Genomic DNA, 23030 nt, shown 5'->3' with positions numbered 1-23030 from the left:
ACAGAGGCTAAAGTCGCCTTTCCTCGTCAAAGTAATAAATCCAAACTCTCACTAGAGTATAATGGTAGTAAGGGTCGTACCCAAGGGAGCAAGCTTTTTGTTTAAGGTTTTTCAATGTGATTAAGAAGTAACCAAAGGGGGGGGGGGGGGGGGGTGGGTTGAAATGGTTTTGTGACAAAAAACAATAAAAACACAAACGTTGAAGAAGTATTAAGATTAAAAGCGGTTCACTTATCAATTCTAGCAACTTGACTAGGTCGGTGGATCATAGAATCTTAACACCCAATGTTCAAATCAAATCAAATCAAAATGTCCTACTCTTTGTTCATAATTAGCAACTTAGTCCAATAGTCCTAGAGGCCCTAATCATGATACAACCACGGAAATACCTAGATTTAATAGCATAATTGCATAAAGCACAAAGATAAGTAGGTTCATGCAATACCATTGACAAATAGTTGGTACTTGACATGAATCTAAGATCTCTACCCTAAAATCAATCACAAATAGTTCATGAGAAAAGGGTTTGCTACCAAAAGGTTTAGACTCTTAAAATAGAATCATCTACACCTAGCAAATTGGAAAACATCAATAAACCTAGTTGGCCATTCTAGATTGTTGGTTTTAACACGTTACCAAAGTAGAAAACACGTGTTTTGATCAGCTATTGTTCTCTGTCACTAAGGTTCATTAAGCCTTAGTTGGGCTTAACAAGGATTCAATTGCGCTTTGAATACTTGGCTTGCGCTTAACCTATGTTGAACTATTAGTAATGAATTTACTAAAGTCCTTAAGTGCGGAAGAGGTTAGACAGACAATAAAGCGCACTTTAAGTTGTTAAAGCGCATCAATATTTGCACACACAAGAATTTCCAAACGGTGAGAACCCTAAGTCACTACTTGACTCGGGATAAAACTCACCACTACACTTGTATTGATTAAGAAGTGATTACAATCTCTTGCTTCAACACGAGAAGCTCACTCGTAAGCACTCTCTTTACAATACTCTCAGTTCAGCTCTGAAGAACAAAGGCACTCTCAACACTCTCTGATTACAAACAAAATATCTCTTAAGCTCTCTCTAGCTTCCTATATTCCCTATGTTTGCAATACTTAGAGTGAATGAAATAGTACTCTATTTATACACAAGTCTGAAGCTAAACCTATAACTCAACCGTGTAACAAACAAAGACTAAACACAATGCCACCTCAATCAATCCGTGTGCCCTGATCGTTTCACCAGAATTAATCAACGGCTTGGAGTGATTTGGTTTTGTTCTTCATGTGTTGATCCACGCCACATAAGCAATCCGTGTGCTTCAAGCTCTAACAAACTCTTGCCACGCTGGCGATCCCTGGAGTGGCGTCTCAAAGAGTGTAAAGTTCTTCTCGCACCTTCCTGTGCACGCAACTTGCACTCTCCCGCTTTACCAGCCTTCGTAGCGTGCAGATTTGTTCTCCTGCTCTCTGGCACACCCTAAGCTTCAGTGGAACCTCGTGGACAACTTTCTTCAACTTCATTCAAGCGCGTCTCTACGCCCTCGAAGCTCGATCACTCTTACTTCTTGGTCTTGAATGGATTTATTAAACACCGTTTGCGAAACTTACTTTCTCCGCTTGGTGTTAAGAGCGACTGTGACCAGTCAAGCGCATCTCTAAGTGACTTAAGCGCATCCTTACAAATATGGCAATGACCTGGAAGGCTTAAAAACACTAAGAGATTAAACATATTAGTTTGTTATCATCAAACAAAGAGAAATAGATGAGCTTTAACAAGATGATCAAAGCTCAACTAACAATTTCCCCCTTTTTGATGATGACAAACTCTAAACAGGTAAGCTCATGAATACTTTCTTAAGTGACTAAAATGAAGGCAATGATATCAATTTAATCAAGTATTCAGATTCGGAATTGGATCAAAGTAACTTACCAAGGTACTTAACCATACCAGTTTTCAATTCCCCCTGAATTCAAGCACGATCTCATACTTCCCCCTTAATCAAAGAGGAATTTACCTGTGTTTTTCCCCTTTTGACATCATCGAAAAATTCAAAGCAGAGTCATACGGTAAGAAAGATAGTAGAGTGCTCTTGCTAGCTAAGACGTCAAACAAATCTTAAGAGAGAAAAGTGAGCAACTTAAGTAGGGAAAAGACAGGTTAGTAAGGCTCTCAGAGATATAAAAATCAAATGCATACTTCGTTATCATTAAGTACAAACTGCCACAAGAGGAGCTGGAAACCTAACGAGCTAATTCACAAATCACATAAACAGAGTAGAGAGAAAAAAGAGAATCAGCAAATGCGCTTTAAAAAGCGCAACCATCACAACAACTCATGGGCTACCACCCCGTTCTTCGTTAAACTTCTCCTGAACTAGCCTCAGCATTGAAGACATAATTTCCACCATTTTCTCCAAGACGCTTTTCGACCCGGCTTTTGATGCGCTTCCATTGAAGCCACTAGAACAGACATATGTGCGGAGCTGGAGGAGACCCGAACGCGAGGGCTCAACTCGGAGCACGAGCTAGAGTGGGGTTTCTCCTCTTTCTTGGGCAGCAATATAGCAACTATAGCTTCAGTAGTGAGAAAAGTAGAACATGCATAGTCTGGGAGAGAAGAATCATACAAGCCATCAGCTCGAAGCATTTTGCAGATTAGGTGAGGGAAAGGCAGAGGTCCAGAGGTTGCAGCGCGACATAACACCAAATGGCTCATCATGATCTGAGCTGTGTTGACTACCTGGTTAGAGATGACGGCAGCCATGATGCAACAGTCAGCAATGGTCACCTTATCACGGTCATAGTCGCGTGGTGTGATGTTGGTGATGATGAAGTGGTGAAGTAGGCGCTTGGAAGGACGGAGGAGATCAACTGTGAGCGCACCTTTGGGCACATTAGGGCCAAAAACTGTCTTCTTAAGCGCTGTCGCACCAGCTGGCCAATTCTTCTTGTACAACCTGCCAAAGCCGCTTGACTGCTCTGTTAGTCCTATTGCCTTGGCCAGATCCTTGACTCGGAACTTTCCTTCGCATTTCCTTTCCAAGTGAAGGTCACCGAGCTGTACTCCGGGTTTGGTGGTGGATACTCCAAAGCTGCATAAAACTGGTAAACCATAGCATTGTTACAGCGCGCTGGCTCCGTTTCCAGCGTATCCCACCCTTGAAAGCTAAGCCACGTAGCGAAGCGAGCAACATGAGACGAATCTTGGAGGCCGGTGAGGAGATCTTGTGTCACAATTTCTGGAAACAGAAAGGAGCGCTTCTGCACACCTTGAGGAACCGGAGGGAAAGTCAGAAAGGCTTGTTACCTTGGTGCGCTTGGAACGTGTAGAAGCTCCAACTGGTTTTGGTGCAGGGGGAGGAGACTCATGTCCGAACCATCTGAGGACTCGTGCTCAGAAACGGGAGTAGGAGGAGAAACAGCCTTGCGCTTTTTACCTTTCCTTCGAAGCGCATCACTCAATCTATCTGGCTTCTGGGAAGGAAGAGGAAGAGGCGATTGAGCGCTTTGTCTGGGCAGAAGCTGAAAGTCCTCGTCTGCGTCCGAGTCAGAGGGAATTGTAGCTAAAAGCTCTTGGGTGATTTGAGCGCATGCACTGGAGGCCTGATCTTGGAACCTGGGCGAGATGGGGTAACTATAGAGAGAATCCCTTTACCTTTAGCCGGGGTTGTATGTGATGTTTCAGCCTGAATGCGTCCAAGCTCTTGAACCGGATCGTATCCAGCGAGCTCTAGATCTTGGGAAAGTAATCCCAAATCAACAGGAGGATCATGGGAGAATTTGGGTTTTGAGGGACTTTTGGAGGGGCTTTTGGATAGAGGAGATGGATCATCATTACCGGTAAGGTCGATGGGAGGAGTTGGAGATTTATGAGCAGGGTGGTAATGAGTGGTGAGGCCGCTTTGGTTGGAGATGTTACCTCATGAGAGACTGGATGGGACACAGGCTGTGTGGAGGATGATGCTTGGACAATGGACTCAATCTTGGCACGGGTTTCTGGGTCAAGTTCTGAGAGAGCGCTCAACACTTTGTCCATGGTGACGAATGGGAGTAAAAATGGAGAAAGGAGAGTAGAAGAAGAAAGTATAGGTAGAGGATTAAAGATGGTAAGGTAGGAGTGAAAGACAAATACCTCATATATATAGCTCTTACAACAACTGTGGAGGCCGCTTCAATAGACCAATCACAAAATAGAGCCGTTACCCATCAACGGTCCAATGAAAAAACGCCGAAAATGCGCTAGGCCTGCACATAGTCTCAACGGCTAGAAATGTGACCGTTGCTCTGCAAAAATAGCCGTTACATCACTCGAGCGGCGCGCTTTAATTACGAGAAAAGCATTGCTTCATTGTTAAGCAAACCCAACCATGAAGGAATTCCACCCTGATACGCTACAAAGCGCGATGCACTGTAAAGCCCATATGCGCTGAACACTGAAGCGCACACCACTGAGAGCTAGAACCGAAGAAGTACAACACAGATTGAGATGAGTAGTCGTGAGAGTGTGATGTCCAGTTCGATTTTCAAACTACAATGTAAAGAAATTCATGAATAGGAAGATGCACATTTCATATAGGGACATTAGAGCATTCAATCACTCAAGTTGATGTGGACGTATGTGCATATACATGTAGTTATGGTAATTGAGGCTTTATGTCACCAATGAATACTTCTCTAGTGTAGAGCTCAATAAAGGATGAGAGAAGCATTACATCTAGTCAGGCTAGGGACACCTATGCAATGGATCATTTCTTAGGCATGTAATATGGGTAGAAGATGATCACCATTGTCACGTTTTTGGCAAATAAGAGCATGCATGGATTAGGATTATATCAAATCGAGCCAAACAAGTCAGACAAGTTCAATACTAATTCATTCAATGATCAATCAAAAGCATGAAGACTCAAAGCTAGCAAGCGCAAGCGACCATAGTTCGTACGTCGATACTAAGCTCGCTAGTTCTAGTCAAATAGAGTAATACTTACAGTTCCATTGCCTCGAAGCTTAATGGAGTCGAATAAGAGGCCAAGCTGAACCTTGAGGTTTAAGAATACCTGACGATTAAGCGCCTTAGTGAAGATATCTGCCAATTGCCCTTCTGGAAGATACATGAATAAGCTTGATGCCCTTGCGCTTCATATAATCACATGGAAAGTGTACATCGAGATATTAAGTCCTTGAATGATGTACTAGATATGTCTCGTGATCTTTTCTTGCCTTTTGACCTGAAGAAGTCTTGTGCTTCTTCCTTATGTTGAAATGAGAGTAGCCGTAGTGGATCGCTTGTTACGAACAATCGCTAAACATGAATCTTCTACTCTTCATTTCATTCTGCAAAGAAAAAGATCAATTCCTATGTTCCCTACGAAGCGCACACTTTGTGGGAACATTGTCCATAGCTATTGACTCACTTGTTTTATGAACAGGCTCATAATAGCTAGGGTCATTGAGATCAAGCACAATATGAGGTCGCGCTTTACGAAGCGCACCTCTATGCTTTGAAGCGCAACCGTTGTCAACATGTGAACGTTGATAACGTTGACGCTTGCCCTTGGATTTAGCCATTGGCTTATAGGGCTTAGTTGGGGTATGCGCTTGTTTCTTATACAAATGATGCGCTTTTGCCCCATGAAACCACTGTTTGGTTTCTAAAGGTTGATCCTCAAGAACCTTTATTCTGCCCTTCAAATGAGAGTTTTCACTCTTGTAGGCAGTTAGTTCTTGTTCAAGTGATTTTGATTTTAGAAGAGAAATCACTTGATAGAGGAGAGCTGGATTTAGAGGAAGATTCCTGGGGGTCATAACCCAATCCAGGTCTAGCTTTCACAAAGCCTGTTTGAGGGACAGACTTTGCTTCTACTAGCTTAGTAAGAATGTCAAGCTTTGATATGATCTGATCGAGCTTTACATCCTTGGTTGAGTCAGAGATTCTTTCCAACTCGCTTTCATGACAACGCTCACAGGATTTTGTCAAGAGAGTGGGGTTATCATGTAAGCGCTTGGAAAGCTCAACTACTTCTTCCTTAGAACTATTAAGTTCATCCAGAAGTCCCCTAGCTTCATCAGCTAGTGACTTATGATCAACCATTAATTCTTTTAATAGATTGATAAGGTTGCGCTTGGGTAAGATTTCATAGTTAAGATCCGTTACCTCAACGTCAGAGCTAGAGTCTGAGTCTGATCTACTACCAGCCATCAAGCAGACACCAGCTTGCGCTCCATCATCCGAATCTCCATCAGATTCACCCCAGAGTGAAACAAAGGCTTGTTTAGGAAGGGGTTGTTTTTCGGTGGAGCTTGCGCTTGGATTCACCTTTAGATGAGGACATGCTTTAGCAAGGTGTCCCTTCTCGTTGCAGTTGAAACAGGTGAACTCCTTGAAGGCGCGCTACTTGGAGGTAGGATCGCGCTGATTGAAACCACCCTGTTTCTTGAAGAACTTCTTCACAACCTTAGTCATCATAGCGACGTCCTTATCATCGTCGTCTTCTCCTTCTTCATCATCTTCAAGCTTTTGAGTACACGTGAAAGCTTGAGCGCTATCCCTCTTGTTTCTTGGTTTGAGTGCTTTTCCTCGTTGTTCTTGATTTCCTGCACTTTAAATTTACCTGCAAGAACAGAGATAGGCAATTCTCGGGTTTCCTTGGACTGAAGAAGAATTTGCTTGAGGGTTGTATACTTTGAGTTCACTCCATGAATGAACGCCATAGAATACTCCCAAGCTTTCTTCTCCATTCCAGCAGAAAGCATCTTGTCATATAGGATTTGACACCGAGAATGATAATCAGAGACGAGCTCATTTTCCCCCATTCGAATGGAGCAAAACTCGCGATTAGCTCAAAGATACGGTTGTCCTTCATATCATCACTTCCAGAGTGCATGTTTATAATAACTTTCCACATAGCTTGAGCAGTGGGAAGGGACATTACCTTGTCTATATCTTTCCTTGAAAGAGCATCAAGAATGAGCTGTCGCGCTTTAGCATTCTTCTCCATGAGTTGGTACTCTTTTGCTTCCCATTTTGAGTCATCCGTCTCGGAGATCTTCTCATCACCTTTTTCAATGATCTTCCAGCATTGATAGTCCGTTTGCTGGATGTAGTTCTTCGTCATAGTGAGCCACCATTCAAGTTTGCCTTCAACAAGGACATGGGGCTTGGCGAGAGAAATACCGAGTTGAAGCTGGCCATTGTTCTAGACTTGAGAATCTTTTGAACTGTAAAAGGATTAGTGCAAATAGCTAACCTCTAGCTCTGATACCAATTGTTGGTTTTAACACGTTACCAAAGTAGAAAACACGTGTTTTGATCAGCTATTGTCCTCTGTCACTAAGGTTCATTAAGCCTTAGTTGCGCTTAACAAGGATTCAATTGCGCTTTGAATACTTGGCTTGCGCTTAACCTATGTTGAACTATTAGTAATGATTTACTAAAGTCCTTAAGTGCGGAAGAGGTTAGACAAATAATAAAGCGCACTTTAAGTTGTTAAAGCGCATCAATATTTGCACACACAAGAATTTCCAAACGGTGAGAACCCTAAGTCACTACTTGACTCGGGATAAAACTCACCACTACACTTGTATTGATTAAGAAGTGATTACAATCTCTTGCTTCAACACGAGAAGCTCACTCGTAAGCACTCTCCTTACAATACTCTCAGTTCAGCTCTGAAGAACAAAGGCACTCTCAACACTCTCTGATTACAAACGAAATATCTCTTAAGCTCTCTCTAGCTTCCTATATTCCCTATGTTTGCAATACTTAGAGTGAATGAAATAGTACTCTATTTATACACAAGTCTGAAGCTAAAACTATAACTCAACCGTGTAACAAACAAAGACTAAACACAATGCCACCTCATCAATCCGTGTGCCTTGATCGTTTCACCAGAATTAATCAACGGCTTGGAGTGATTTGGTTTTGTTCTTCATGTGTTGATCCACGCCACATAAATAATCCGTGTGCTTCAAGCTCTAACAAACTCTTGCCACGCTGGCGATCCCTGGAGTGGCGTCTCAAAGAGTGTAAAGTTCTTCTTGCACCTTCATGTGCACGCAACTTGCACTCTCCCGCTTTACCAGCCTTCGTAACGTGCAGATTTGTTCTCCTGCGCTCTGGCACACCCCTAAGCTTCAGTGGAACCTCGTGGACAACTTTCTTCAACTTCGATCAAGCGCGTCTCTACGCCCTTGAAGCTCGATCACTCTTACTTCTTGGTCTTGAATGGATTTATTAAACACCGTTTGCGAAACTTACTTTCTCCGCTTGGTGTTAAGCGCGACTGTGACCAGTCAAGCGCATCTCTAAGTGACTTAAGCGCATCCTTACCAAATATGGCAATGACCTGGAAGGCTTAAAAACACTAAGAGATTAAACATATTAGTTTGTTATCATCAAAACAAAGAGAAATAGATTGAGCTTTAACAAGATGATCAAAGCTCAACTAACATAGATAAATCAATATAAAACAATCATGAGTTTAAGAGCAAGAGATCTAAGAACAATTTCTAAGAAAGATAAGAACAAAGGGACAAGAAACTTACCACAATAATCCAAGTCAAGCGCTTAGAATTTCAAAGTGAACTCAAAAGGGCTTAGTTCTCCATTACTTCTTATCAAAAACAAAGTAAAAATGAGAGAGTTTTCTTGAGATTACAACTTGAGAAAAATTGGATCATAGAATATCAACCTAAGAACCCCTTAAAAACCTCCTCCCTAAAATGGAGATTTCTAAACTCCTAATTTGACCAATTTAAGAGCTAGGAGTTACACAAGATGGTCAAAATGCTCAAAACTCCAAATTTGACTAACTTAAGAGCAAGGAGTTACAAAAGATGGTCAAAATGCTCATTCACTCCGGGAGGGCCGCAGGCGCGGTCAGGAAACCGCGGGCGCGGATCGGTCTCTGTTGTTCTCTGGCGACAACTTAGTAAAATGGCCATAACTTTTGACTCACAACTCCGATTGCGCTCAAATTATAGGGGACATAGTACACTTCAAGATATAACTCCTCCAATTGGAATCGCCTCAATCAGATATAGGATTAGGGAGAAAGATACATTTGAACTCAGATTAAATCCTCAGCACTTCATTCTTAAGCGTATTTGTCTTCACTTCGTCGCCTTTTGTCCCAATGCCTCATATGCTTAATTCAACGAATAAGTGCTTCCAAAATGTCTCTAAAGCACCTAAAAACCAATCTTGGCGCCATCGGGACTGTGCCTATCAAGTTCCCCCACACTTAGATCTTGCTCGTCCTTGAGTAAGCTTGAAGGCCTAGGCGAGCATGTGGTAACTCGAACTCTCCACCCACGTGTCCAAAAATCTCTCAAGAACCTGTTTCAAAACAAAGACAACGAAGACTACGACCCTACAGGAGACTACCCAATAAAACAAAGCAGAACATGTTGCAAACACCCCCTTCTTTGCATGTTCCGGATCCTATGGAAGCACATTCACAATAGATCTAAAAAGTATGCAATGGTTGTCTTAGTACAAATGATATATGCATGAAAATTATGTTAAATTATACTAAATATATCTTCCCTTCCTAGCATGCATCGTCCAATGATAGAAAAATATAAGTTCCTCAACTCAAATACCAAACATGCCCTCACGAATTCATGCTCTATCCTTAAATGGCACTCTAAAAACATGCAAACACATCTAAGACTAACCACAGGGCAAGGTGCAAAACAAATCAAGAGACGTTCATAAGTCACAAAATCTACTAGCACTTTATTTGTATTTTTTTTTCGAGGACCAGGACGTTTTTTCGAACCGGCCCAATTTTTATAAGACTTTTTCACGTAGCCTTCAGAGGATCGAAACCTCAGTGCTGTTTCAACCTCGGATATCGCGTGCTCATCAGGCAAACGTTAGAAGTTTTTTTATAAGCACTAAACACTACGTCATGTTCTTTGCATGCTTTTATGAAGTTTATTTGTGTTTTTCAATAATGTGACAATTTCCCGTCTCAATCAAGTGTTATGCAAAAACCTCAGCACCTAGGGATTCGAAAAAGACATATAAGCAAGCTTTAAAGCAAACACCCAAAGAAGAGCACTTCTAAGTGACAACACGCCTAAGTAACGAGAATCAGTTCATACATAGTCCTATCAAAGTCCGCATGCTCCAAATAAATGTCCACATCATAATAAAACACTATCATCATCATAATGCATTTGCAACCTCGAAGAACCAAAACATACTCAAAAGATCCAAAGCATACGCACTCGTACAAGAACCAATCAACAATGCAAATCATGGGGTGTAACAACCGACTCAAAAGCAAAACAAAAACACCAAAAAGAAGCTAAAAAACAAAAAAACAAAACAAGCTAGAAAGACTAAAACACAAACTATATGTATGTGACATGAATACCAAATCCCTCCCCCACACTTGAATCGAGCATTGTCCTCAATGCAGCACAAGAGGACTAACAATAATAGGGAAAAGGAAAAGGTAAACGTACCTCACACATCGGGTTGCCTCCCAAGCAACACCTTTGTTTAACATCATTGGCTCGACTTCTTACTCTCTATCAACCAGCACTAGGCCCCTCATAGGCCAACTCATCAAGGAACTCTCTCTTCTTCTTCACACAATAGGATCTCACGCCTCGTCTCTTCCTAATCCTCTTGTCATACCACCCTCTCTTCTTCTTCTTCCTCACGGTGCGTGACCTCTTAAGGAGTTTTGTAGAACGAGACACATGTGCTCGGGGTTCCAGAGTCCCGAACATTTGAAAGTGTGGATGCACGTAGGTGGCTCGACATAGCTTGAGATCATCTCCCGAATCAAGTAACTCTCCCTCATTGTCTAATGGTGGGACCGGATCGTACTCATCGATGTTAAGTAGCTGAGGGAGACCTTTGTGGAAACAGTTGCGAAACAGGTGCGGGTATACGAATCTGGTGCACGGGCACGCACATTAGCAGAGAAGAGGACGCGGGAGCGTATGTATGGGACACGATCGCGCATGGGATCAGGGCGCTCGGTGTGGACGTGCGTAAGAGGGCGTCGAGGCGCACATGATTCCGGAACAATCACTGTGATCGTTCGGTTGCGCATGATTATAGCGCCGTCGCGCCCTTCATCAGTCTCGTTGACGCGTTCGTGCGGCTCGGGCTGTGGGAGTGCTTCTATTGGCTTCTCAACCTCAACTTTCTCTTCATCACTTTGGATATCATCCGAGCCTTGATCGCTACTCATTGTCAAAACATTGTCATTAATAATGCTCGGATTGACTGTGATATGAGGCTGCGGTGCATCGGATTGATTTTTCACCAGGGTAGAAACTGCATGCGTCATTTGCTCAATCTGCACCTCTATTTTCTTGATACTCACTTGCGTGTTTTGATCATAAGTTGTAATCTGCCTCCCTAGATTGTTTATCAACTCTGCAGTAGATGGTTCAGAACTAGGTTGAGAATCACGAGGCCACCACCATTGTTGCTGCTCAGGCTGGGGATAATCGTTGTACCTCGGAAAGTCCTCATACCATTGTTGATCATACCAAGGGCGTGGATTCCCATATCCCCCATAATGATTAACAAACTTCCAGAACTCCTCCTCATCAGTTTTCGGCCATCCTTCCATATCTCATGTATGCTCAGCAAGTAAACTCATTATTAGCATGGGTGTGGACCATAAGATAGATCCACACCAAGGTTAATCACACAAAAAACTTAATCAAAAAGAACCGTTGCTCCCCTGCAACGGCGCCAAATTTGACAGAGGCTAAAGTCGCCTTTCCTCGTCAAAGTAATAAATCCAAACTCCCACTAGAGTATAATGGTAGTAAGGGTCGTACCCAAGGGAGCAAGCTTTTTGTTTAAGGTTTTTCAATGTGATTAAGAAGTAACCAAAGGGGGGGGGGTTGAAATGGTTTTGTGACGAAAAACAATAAAACACACAATGTTGGAAGAAGTATTAAGATTAAAAGCGGTTCACTTATCAATTATAGCAACTTGACTAGGTTGGTGGATCATAGAATCTTAACACCCAATGTTCAAATCAAAATGTCCTACTCTTTGTTCATAATTAGAACTAGTCCAAATGGTCCTAGAGGCCCTAATCATGCTACAACCACGGAAATACCTAGATTTAATAGCATGATTGCATAAAGCACAAAGATAAGTAGGTTCATGCAATACCATTGACAAATAGTCGGTACTTGACATGAATCTAAGATCTCTACCCTAAAATCAATCACAAATAGTTCATGAGAAAAGGGTTTGCTACAAAAAGGTTTAGACTCTTCAAATAGAATCATCTACACTTAGCAAATTGGAAAACATCAATAAACCTAGTTGGCCATTCTAGATAAATCAATATAAAACAATCATGAGTTTAAGAGCAAGAGATCTAAGAACAATTTCTAAGAAAGATAAGAACAAAGGGACAAGAAACTTACCACAATAACCAAAGTCAAGCGCTTAGAATTTCAAAGTGAACTCAAAAGGGCTTAGTTCTCCATTACTTCTTAGCAAAAAAAAAGTACAAATGAGAGAGTTTTCTTGAGATTACAACTTGAGAAAATTGGATCATAGAATATCAACCTAAAACCCCTTAAAAACCTCCTCCCTAAAATGGAGTTTTCTAAACTCCCAATTTGACCAATTTCAGAGCTAGGAGTTACACAAGATGGTCAAAATGCTCAAAACTCCAAATTTGACTAACTTAAGAGCAAGGAGTTACAAAAGATGGTCAAAATGCTCATTCACTACGGGAGGGCCGCGGGCGCGGTCAGAAAACCGCGGGCACGGATCGGTCTCTGTTGTTCTATGGTGACAACTCAGTAAAATGGCCATAACTTTTGACTCACAACTCCAATTGTGCTCAAATTGGAGGGGACAGAGTAGACTTCAAGATCTAACTCATCGAATTGGAATCGGCTCAATCGTGTATAGGATTAGTGAGAAAGATACATTTGAACTTAGATTAAATCCTCAGCACTTCATTCTTAAGCGTATTTGTCTTCACTTCGTCGCCTTTTGTCCCGATGCCTCATATGCTTAATTCAACGAATAAGTGCTTCCAAATTGTCTCTAAAGTCACCTAAAAACCAATCTTGGCGCCATCGGGACTGCGCCTATCACAGAGCGCAGAAGAACAAATCCACACGCTAAGAAGGCTGGTAATGCGGTAGAGTGCAAGTTGTGTGCACAGGAAGGTGCGAGAAGAACTTCACACTCTTTGGGACGCTAGTCCAGGGATCGCCAGCGTGGCAGGAGTTTGTTAGAGCTTAAAGCACACGGATTGCTTATGTGGCGTGGATCAACACATGAAGAAAAAAACCAATTCACTCCAGGCCGTTGATTAATTCTGGTGAAGTGATCAAGGCACACGGATTGATGAGGTGGCATTGTGCTTAGTCTTTGTTTGTTACACAAATTGAGTTATAGGTTTAGATTAAGGATTGTGTATAAATAGAAAACTGTTGCATTCACTCTAGGTATTGCAAACTAAGAGAATATAGGAAGCTAGAGAGAGCTTGAGAGATATATTGGTTTGTAATCAGAGAGTGTTGAGAGTGCCTTCTTTGTTCTTCAGAGCTGATTCCAAGTATTGTAAAGAGAGAGCTTACGAGTGAGCTTCAAGTGTTGCAGCGAGAGATTGTAATCCTTTCTTAATCAATACAAGTGTAGTGGTAAGTTTTAGCCCGAGTCAGCTAGTGACTTAGGGTTCTCACCGTTTGGAAATTCTTGTGTGTGCAAATATAGGTGCGGTTTAACAACTTAAAGCGCTCTTTATTGTATGTCTAACCTCTTCTACACTTAAGGACTTTAGTAAACTCATTACTAATAGTTCTTCATAGGTTAAGCGCAAGCCAAGTATTCAAAGCGCAATTGAATTCTTGTTAAGCTCAACTAAAGCTTAATGAACCTTAGTGACAGTGAACAATAGCTGATCAAACACATGCTTTCTACAATTGGTATCAGAGCCTGCAGGTTAGCTATTTGCACTAATCCTTTTACAGGTTCAAAAGGATTCTCAAGTCTCGAACAATGGCTAGTTTAAACCTCGGCATTTCTCTTGCCAAGCCTCATGTCCTTGTTGAAGGCGAACTCGAATGGTGGCTCACAATGACGAACAACCTTATATAATAATATGTCTATTGAGTGAGATATCACAGCAAAACAATAGGCCGTCGAGTTACTTTAGGTGGTTTACGCATGGAAAGCAACAAGCTGAAGTAAAGATACAAGAGCGAGTCCAACGAGAAGGATAGCGCTAAACGTGCTTAACCAGGAGCAAGGGAACCGATTTCCATAGGAGGGAACCAAGTAAAGAGAGTGAGGAACCGAGAGCTAAAGAACTAAAGCACTATGCAAGGAGGCCACGTTCAAGGGAACCAAATGCACTGAAGGGGACCGAGCGCGTATAAATGGAAAGATATCTTATAAGGCGCAATAAAGGGAAAGATTTGATACAGAAAGAACAACCAGATTTGAGATCTTGTTTGTTGAAGCGAGCTTGTTATTGTAATCAGATAGGTAGGATTTAATAGTTTATTTATTGTTTTAATCAAGCTGTTTGGTAATTAGTTCCCGGTGATTATCCCATAGTATAAATAGCGTAGTTTTTCTTCTTTAAATGTTGTTGTTGAAAGTGCTGAGAGTTAGTTCATTTTGATTTAGGATATAGGCAATAGTTAGGAGAGTTTAGGAAGAAACTGAGAACTGTGTGTTCGCCTTATAGTTGTAAACCCTACGAGAAATCAAATCAACAATCATTTTGGAATTATTGTTTACTTGTGCTTAGCTTTGCTTTCCGCACAAAAGTTATAATCTTTATTTAAAGTTAAGGTTCCACGATCCACAATGTGGAAAAGGGAAATGAGGAGTCATGAGTGTGTACATAACCAAATGACACTTTACTCTATATAATATTCTGTATCATAGATATGTATTACTCCCTCCGTTCTATATTGATTGTTCACTATCAAGTTTGTGCATTTGTCAATGTACGTATTCAATCGTTTATATCTCCATTTATATGTTAGTGAAAATTTAAAATTTTGATATTGTTAAAATATTGTTGATACAAATAAAATGAGATCTCAAATATGTTTCTTCTTATACAATAGAGAAACCGAAAAGATTCCCTTCGTTATGAATAATGTACTTATTTTAAAAAGGGAAATTAAAATGGGAAGACGGAAGTATCTTTATTAACTAAAGGAAAATCAGGGTTGAAGATCGACATTTCCAACCCAGGAATAATCAAATGAGGGTTCAAACACCAATACAACAAGTATAATCCCTGAAACTTTATTGGAAAATCGGTAAATACTCAATATTGTTTTAGTTCATTATAGGTTTAAAGGTATTGGTAAGGTTTAGATGACGAGGTAAAATCGAAAGCATTGAATTGACAAATATAGACCCGTCAAAGTCAAAATCAACGTGTAAAAGTTCCAGGTTGGTTTGATGAGTTTGTCTCACCGGGTGTCTGAAATCAGCCCGGTTGGTCGAATGTGTTAGCTGGGATTTCCCAATTGAGAAGTGTGTTAGTATTAGAGGGGTTGTCCCTAGATTTTTCTGTTGAAGAAAGAGGTGGGCGTCCTATTGTTTATTGTGTTGATATTGTTGATTTTTGGTATTATGGGTTTCTTCTTACTAAGGAGATCCATATATGTTAGTTTTAGATAGAAATTTTATATTAGAGGAGTTGTTCTAAAAAAGAAGATGAACTCTAGTCCGACTCCTTCATAATAGAGATTGTTTTGATAGATGATAATAGCTTATTGTTAATAATGGTTGACGTTAAATGCCTGATGATGGTTGTTGAGCATGAGTCTGGGTTTTGGGATTTTAGAGAGAGGTAGGTGTTTTTTTCCTCAACTTGAAGGTTCAAAATGAGCCAAAACTTTGTAAATATAAATGTTTTTGAGTATGTAATGTTTCTCATCATACACAACTAATATGTTTATTCTCTTTTACTTTATTTTATTCTCGAAAGTTACCTCCTCTTTATAACCATCACTCCAAGATATCAACAAAGATCGTATGTCTTACAATATGTCCTATTCAAATTCTAATAGTTTGTCTTCATTAAAGACAGACAAGAGATTTCTAAGCACATTCATAGGAAAAAAGTCAATATAGACCTAATTCAACTTGATTTTCCATTGATTAATATATGGAGGGACAAAATGAAAACTCAAAACTCCTCTTTATAATTTATAATCTAAAGCAACTATGAGTTTGTGTTCTTATGTTCTTTTCTCTCTACAATTTTCTTTTAGAATGAGCATGCAGGCATCATATGCCACCGAGATTAGTCTGCAACAAGCATTCCTTTCCCTTGGTTGACGCCTTGGATGACCCGCTGGAGGTAGTGGACCCCTTTTGCTTGTTCTTCCGTGATGGCTTCGCGGTTTGAGTCTCTGAACCGTCGACGCTTTGGGTGCGGCGTCTAGGGGTGATTATATAGCTAGCACCGGCTCTATTATGCTTTCCGCCTTTCGCTCGAGGTCATGATAGAGATTAACTTGTGTTTGGTAAGACACAGTCACGTATGAATAAGTTTTCCTCTAACAAAAAGATTTCAAATTATTAGGAAGTTAGTAATTTTTTACCTGTCATAGGTTACAATGTTTTTACAAAGTTAAAAAAATATTTACGTTTAATGTTACAAAAAAATTGTGTTTCGACAAGTAATGTTAGAAGTAGTGTTTTACATTAATAACAACTACTTAAAAACGTAAATTTTAACCCATTATATCATACGGTACTTCTATCTCTACTAATAACAAAAAGGACTTAGGGAATTAAAAAAATGGATAGCATTGTTGGTTTAGTTAGTACCTTGTGGTGACGAGGCACCGTTATTTCCTGCTTCGTCTTTGAATGTGTCCATGTGCCTTAAGAGAACTAGTAAGCTCATATTTCTTATTTAGGTTTTGTAATAATACAAGATTCAATTATTGTGGGTCCAATTACTATGAGCCTAATTAATTTAGTAGATGTGATAAAATATAGGGCCCAATTATGAAGGGTGCAAGGCATTGATCCGGAAAGTTTAAATCAAAAGACAAGCCACCAAATGGAGTGAAGAAAGGAGTTATTAGCAATGGAAAAGAAGGGGTTAAAGTGCCTTCTGTAGAGGAAGTACCTTCAGTTGCAACCAAACAGAAGGTTGATGCTGTGAAACAGTACATAGAGAAGCATTACAAAGATCATATGAAGAACTTACAACAGAGAAGTGAGAGGTATAGGCTTGTTTGAATGTTTACTTTCATGCTTGTAGTACAAATATGCACCTTAATTGTTCATAGTAAGCTGATATTTGAGGTATTAAGGAAAAGAAAGCAGTTTCTCAAATGAGGATGCTTAAATAGATCCTCTTAAGTACAAGTTATAACTAAATATTTTATTATTTGATAATAACAACAACTCAGCTGTTGTGCAATTGAGTTAATTACGAGATGAGTATTATGGAAGTATGTTGTCGTTTACATGTTTGCCTTTTTGTTTTATTCTCTTGTAGGCGTGCTATGTTAGAGAAGAAGTTGGCTGATGTAGAAGTATCAAGGGAAGAACAAAGCAATTTGCTTGAGTATTTTGAGAAAAAAGAAAACAGAATATATGCGACGTCAGATACATAAAATGGCTGATGATGATTTTGAGCCACTGACAATGATAGGAAAAGGTGCATTTGAAGAGGTATGATTGTTTCCCTTCACTTCATACCTTTGAAAATCACCTTGTTAATTCATATTATCAAATCAGTTATCTGTCCCTCGATATGAACTGTTTTTTTTCTTTTTCTCACCGTAGGTCAGAATCTTTAGAGAAAAGTCAACCAGCCATGTTTATGCTATGAAGAAAATTAAAAAATCACAAATGCTTAGAACATGACAAGTTGAACATGTAAAAGAATAAAGAAATTTACTTCCTGAGGTTGACAACATTTGCTAGTCAAACTTTACTGTTCATTTCAAGATGATGAGTATCTATATCTTATTATGGAATATCTCCCTGGTGGTGAAATGAGAAGCTAGATTTTACTAATGTGAAGGGATATACATAGATATTTCATAATAAGATATAGAAGATGATGTTAGATTTTATGTTGTTGAAACAATTCTAGCAATTGACTCAATCAATAAGCATAATTTGTTCATACGTTTTCACTCTTCTACTCTTTCATGCTTTACGAAGCTCGTGTACATCTTTCTTTGGCTTGATAATTGCGGATTAGGATCAAGTAAAAACATATCTTACAGTGTGAAATGAAAACAAATTTTAATTGTGTACATTACAATCTTACATGAGAACCCGACGTACTAATATATGAACGTAGAACGATCACTATGGTTGAAAATCGCTGCAATAATCCTAGTACAACAGTTTAGGTTCACAGAGAAGTACTCTAGGTTCAGATATAAGATAGCCTCTAGATAGAGATATTTTTCATTGTAAATTACACAAAAAACAAGAACAAGAATACTTAGTGTTCCTTTTATAAAGATTAAGTCTTAATCATCTCGAAAGCAAGATTAAGACATGTTGTCTTACTCATTCAATAGTTCACCATCCACTTTAAACACACGAAATTTCTTAATATGAATCTTTTTTGTTACGGTTAAACACCATGACTCCTATTACTAGAAGGCAGTTCTGCTCTAAAACAGATGGCGATGCCATCAGATGAGATTGAACAAACGAGTCCACAATGTTATTCATGGTCTGAAAACTATAATTCTACTTCACATTTATTCACTATCCCAGAAAATGTCACACCTTATACATAAAATGCACATGCAAAAGAGCACTTGCCGCGTCAGTCTTTCAATCACAAAATCATTGCAAACATCCACCATAGTATTTATTGCAAAAATAAAAAGCTTCCCATCAATTGATTCAAAGAGTGTTTAGCAATACCAAAAAATTGATATTTAGTATTTTTAAAAAACTATTAGTAATTGTTAAGTACAATTTGATGTGGTTTTTTATATTAAACTAGGTTGCTTGAGTTCATGCTTCACACGAGCTTTAATTTGTATGTTGCATCTTGTATATAAAGAATATGATTTAGATATATATATATATTCTAATATGTTTTCTACGAAAGTTTGAATGAACCACGTAGATGAAATATAATGTGTAAAGTGATTAAAAATCATCCAATAGGACAATACTCCATTTTCTTAAATCCATAAAGTAAGGTGTGTGGTTGTCTGTAATATGTAACTATTTATGTGTACATGGTTTTGTCGTGGAGATGTTTTTTTATTCTTTAGTGAATGAAATGTATGTATTATTTCTAATATCAATTTTGTTGTGTATATTAAAACCAAAAATATTATTCTCTTGGATGTTTTTTTTAGTTTGATAGGATATCATATTTAGTATAATGCATATATCATTGTTACATGTAATTATTCAATCCATTATTAAAATTTAATAATATAACATTTTCTCAAGGATGAAGCAATTGACCAATTTACTCAATTTGGTTCTGATATATATAGACTTTTTTCCTTGTCCAATCAAATTTCTCACCCGATCTATTTAAATCAAATTACTCTCCCCTCTTTGTAACTCCAACCCAATTAAATTTTATTCACAATATTCATGAGATTTTAGTTGCATACTATAGTTAGGAAAGATGATATGTTTCACAATAAATCAGTTTTTATATCGGGAAGACCTCTTCAATTGTAACAGTCATTAAAGAAGCAATTGATGGAGAAGGATTTAGGGAAAAAAGAAAAAAAAGTTGAATTAAAGGAAATTAACTATAAAACTCTATTTCATATGTATTAGACTCATGATTATTTAATCTTTAAATAGACATTAACTCTTTAACTAATATTAATATATTTTCTGACATCTTATGTGTAATTTATATATTTTCAAATAATTTTTGTCCTATAGATAAAAAATAATTAATGTAAATTTTGTTATAGCATTAATTACTCCAAACAATATAAATAATATTTCTTTTCAATGTAATAACTATGATACATTATATGTAGATTGTTTTTAGTCTTTAATCCCTTTTATAGTATATTTATTTTTAGCTCAACATATATGAAAAAAGATTATATACATATATAATCCATGTTGGAGTAGTTAAAATTTAGAAGTATTGGTAAAAAAAATGCACTTTTTTGGGCCTAATCCCAAATCTACCACTAACCTTTATATATCTACACACATATGCACATTTTTTTAGCATTTCTTTTAAATCCGGAAATGTAATATAAAGAAGTTGAAAGTTTGAAAAGTTGCGTGTAGGGCTGCAGTGGACTACCTGACACAGATTTGATATGACACTGATGTGGCACACCGTGATTGGATGCAATGGAAAAAGGAAAAGAAAATACATTTGCTTAGCTTCGGATTAAGGTGTTTTAATCACCCAGCCCAAAACACTAATCTTCCCGCCAAATTTACATTTTCCCGCCAAAACCCCTTGACAACGCCTTTGATTATTTTCAGCTAGTTACCGCACCGAAATGTGAGAGAGTACACCTGTAACTATACATGGTGATCCAATATACAAGGCATGACAGGATCTGTTGTAAAGTTAAGAAAATGTTTAATGGCTTACAAAGTTTAGTGAATTATGTATTAAAAAATGAAAAATGTGAATATACGTCTTCAAAGAGAGCAATAAATATATATTGTAATGTTTTGAAAAATATGTATATACCATCTACAACCGAAGTTGGAAAAAACCCCATATATTACTTGGTAGAGTTAATATTGTATAAGAAGTGAGATGGGTTGAGATCAATGTTGAGTTGCATTGCCCGGATATCCCTCCCAAAAACGTCAAATCCGTTGCATTGCCCGCCAAAAAAACTTATCTACTTACCCTCCAAATAAAAAAGAACTAAAACATTCTCATATATGTCATACCTTTTTGCATATGTGGCTATCTTCAACCTCTGCTTACCTTTTCATCCTGCTACGCTTTTTCATATATTTGTATTTACACTACTTTGATCCATTCAGCCCCAGGAATATTCTAGCATTTACATACCTCGTACATCCATTGAATTTCCCTGTATCCGATCCTGTCACAAAGCTCACCAAGCTATATAATAATGGGTAAGAATGTGGGTTGAGGGAAATATTTACTGCTTACGTTTATGCTAAAATAACATGTACGATTAATTATATATGTAGTAGATTGTTGATTTCCGTGTTTGGAATTGAATCGGTCGTTTAATTTTGTACAGAGGAGAGTGCCTGATTACAGCAGTAAGTGGCAGGAGTTGGGTTTTGAGAGGAGATGGGTGGGTATACCAAGGCAAGAAAGTTTCATCTGGGTTGTTCACTCCGGAATCTATTCTGTACATGGATCTGGTGAAGATTATACGTAGCAAGTTGAGGATGGAAGAGAATATCATACTTAAGTTAAGTTATTACCCCCTTGCTCTAACAAGAATCCCTCCCATCTATGTTGCTTGTGATGATGATTTGGAGGCATATAGGTTTAGCAATTCACGAGGGAAAGTCTTCCAAACACCTTTGCATTGTAAGGTAGAGACTGTCGAGGATGAGGTGAAACCCTTTGTCATAGCGAAAACAGAGGAGATCGAAGTTTTGTCTAGCGCACCAGAGGTGGAAACGGGAATGCAGACAATGGCAGGAGAGAAACAGGTTCATGACAGGAAACGAAAGCGTGAGAACAAGACCATTCCTATCGAATTTGTATGTCTATTAACAGATGAAGAAAAGGAAGAGTCGGATAGAGAACATGACCATTCCCTAATGGAAATTTCAAGTGGTGGATCAGAGTTAGATATAGTTGATCTAAATGATGGCGAAGATGTCGATGGTAATCTCGGCGACGATTCATACTTATGGTGGGACAAATTTGTAGAAAAATCAAGTGCAAAGTCTGCAAGAGTGCCGGGTCCAGCAGAGCTGTCATTGACCTGGTGGATGATTCATGCAATGATGTTGAGGATGACGAGGAAGAGTATAATCAGGATTTTTTCAAAGAATTGGATGAAGCTGAGTTGAGAGCGTTGAGGTCACACCATCCATATGTGGAAGCCAATGTAGTCCAAGACGATGGAGCGATGAGCGGTTCTGGAATAAGTTAGGAGCATTGTATGAAGATAAGGAGAGCTTGAAAAATGCTATTGTAGAATATGTTGTGAACAACTGTTTTGAAACCCGTGGGAAGAGGTCTGAACCAACATGTCTGTTTGTTGGATGCAAGGTCAGAAGTTGCCTGTTCCAAATCAATGCGACAATTATACCGAAGACGAGCACGTTTAAGGTGAAGAAGTTTAAGACAGAACATTTTTGTGGGCTGAAGTACACACACATTCCAGGCAAGAAGGCAACTACGTCATATGTTGCTAGTAAAATACTCCAACGGTATGGTAAAGTCAATTTTGTTTCCATCATCATGCGTTCAATTGATCCTTGAGTAACTGTTTTGTTGTTCAACTAGGTACAACCTCGGGAAGAAAATGTTGTCGGCAAAAGTTATACAAACTGCTTTGAAGTCAGGAGGGATCGATGTCAGTTACATGAAAGCCTCTCGAGCAAGGCAGGTCGCTGAAGCCATGGTCCGAGGCACTACGGAGGAAAGTTTCATGTACATCCATTCGTGGTTAGAGATGCTTAAAGTGGTGAATCCTGGTTTGTACACATCAATTAAAACAGACTGTCATAACACATTTGAGTCTTGCTTTTGGGCATTGGGATGTACCATCAGAGCCATCCCACAACTTAGAAAGGTCAGTACAAATATAATGCGGTAGGATTAGAATAGAGTATGGTAGGATCATATCAGTACCAGGATGAGATAGTAATGTTGGGATGGTAATGTATGCAAATGTAAAAATATATTATATATGGTAGGATAGTTTCAGTACTACGGTGGGATGGTAATGTTGGGATAGCAATGTTTGCAAATATTTAAACATATAAGTTATTGTAGGATAGTTTCAATACTATGGTGGGATACTAATGTTGGGATAGTAATGTTTGAACTATAAGGTGCAGAAGGATAATTTCAGTACTCTGGTAGACTTATATTAGTACT

The 23030-nt window shown here is 38.9% G+C and overlaps 1 pseudogene; it reads left to right on the top strand.

Annotated features, from left to right (window-relative positions):
* The first annotated feature begins 16952 nt into the window (after positions 1-16952).
* Positions 16953-18580, top strand: LOC141248750 (probable serine/threonine-protein kinase ndrA; annotated as a pseudogene).
* Positions 18581-23030: the final 4450 nt, after the last annotated feature.

The sequence above is a fragment of the Phyllobates terribilis genome, unplaced genomic scaffold (assembly GCF_046119375.1).
Source record: "Phyllobates terribilis strain yellow unplaced genomic scaffold, ASM4611937v1 Scaffold_4022__1_contigs__length_66229, whole genome shotgun sequence".
NCBI lineage: Eukaryota > Metazoa > Chordata > Amphibia > Anura > Dendrobatidae > Phyllobates > Phyllobates terribilis.
The sequence above is the reverse complement of the archived record's forward strand: the minus strand, read 5'-3'. Positions and strand labels throughout refer to the sequence as shown.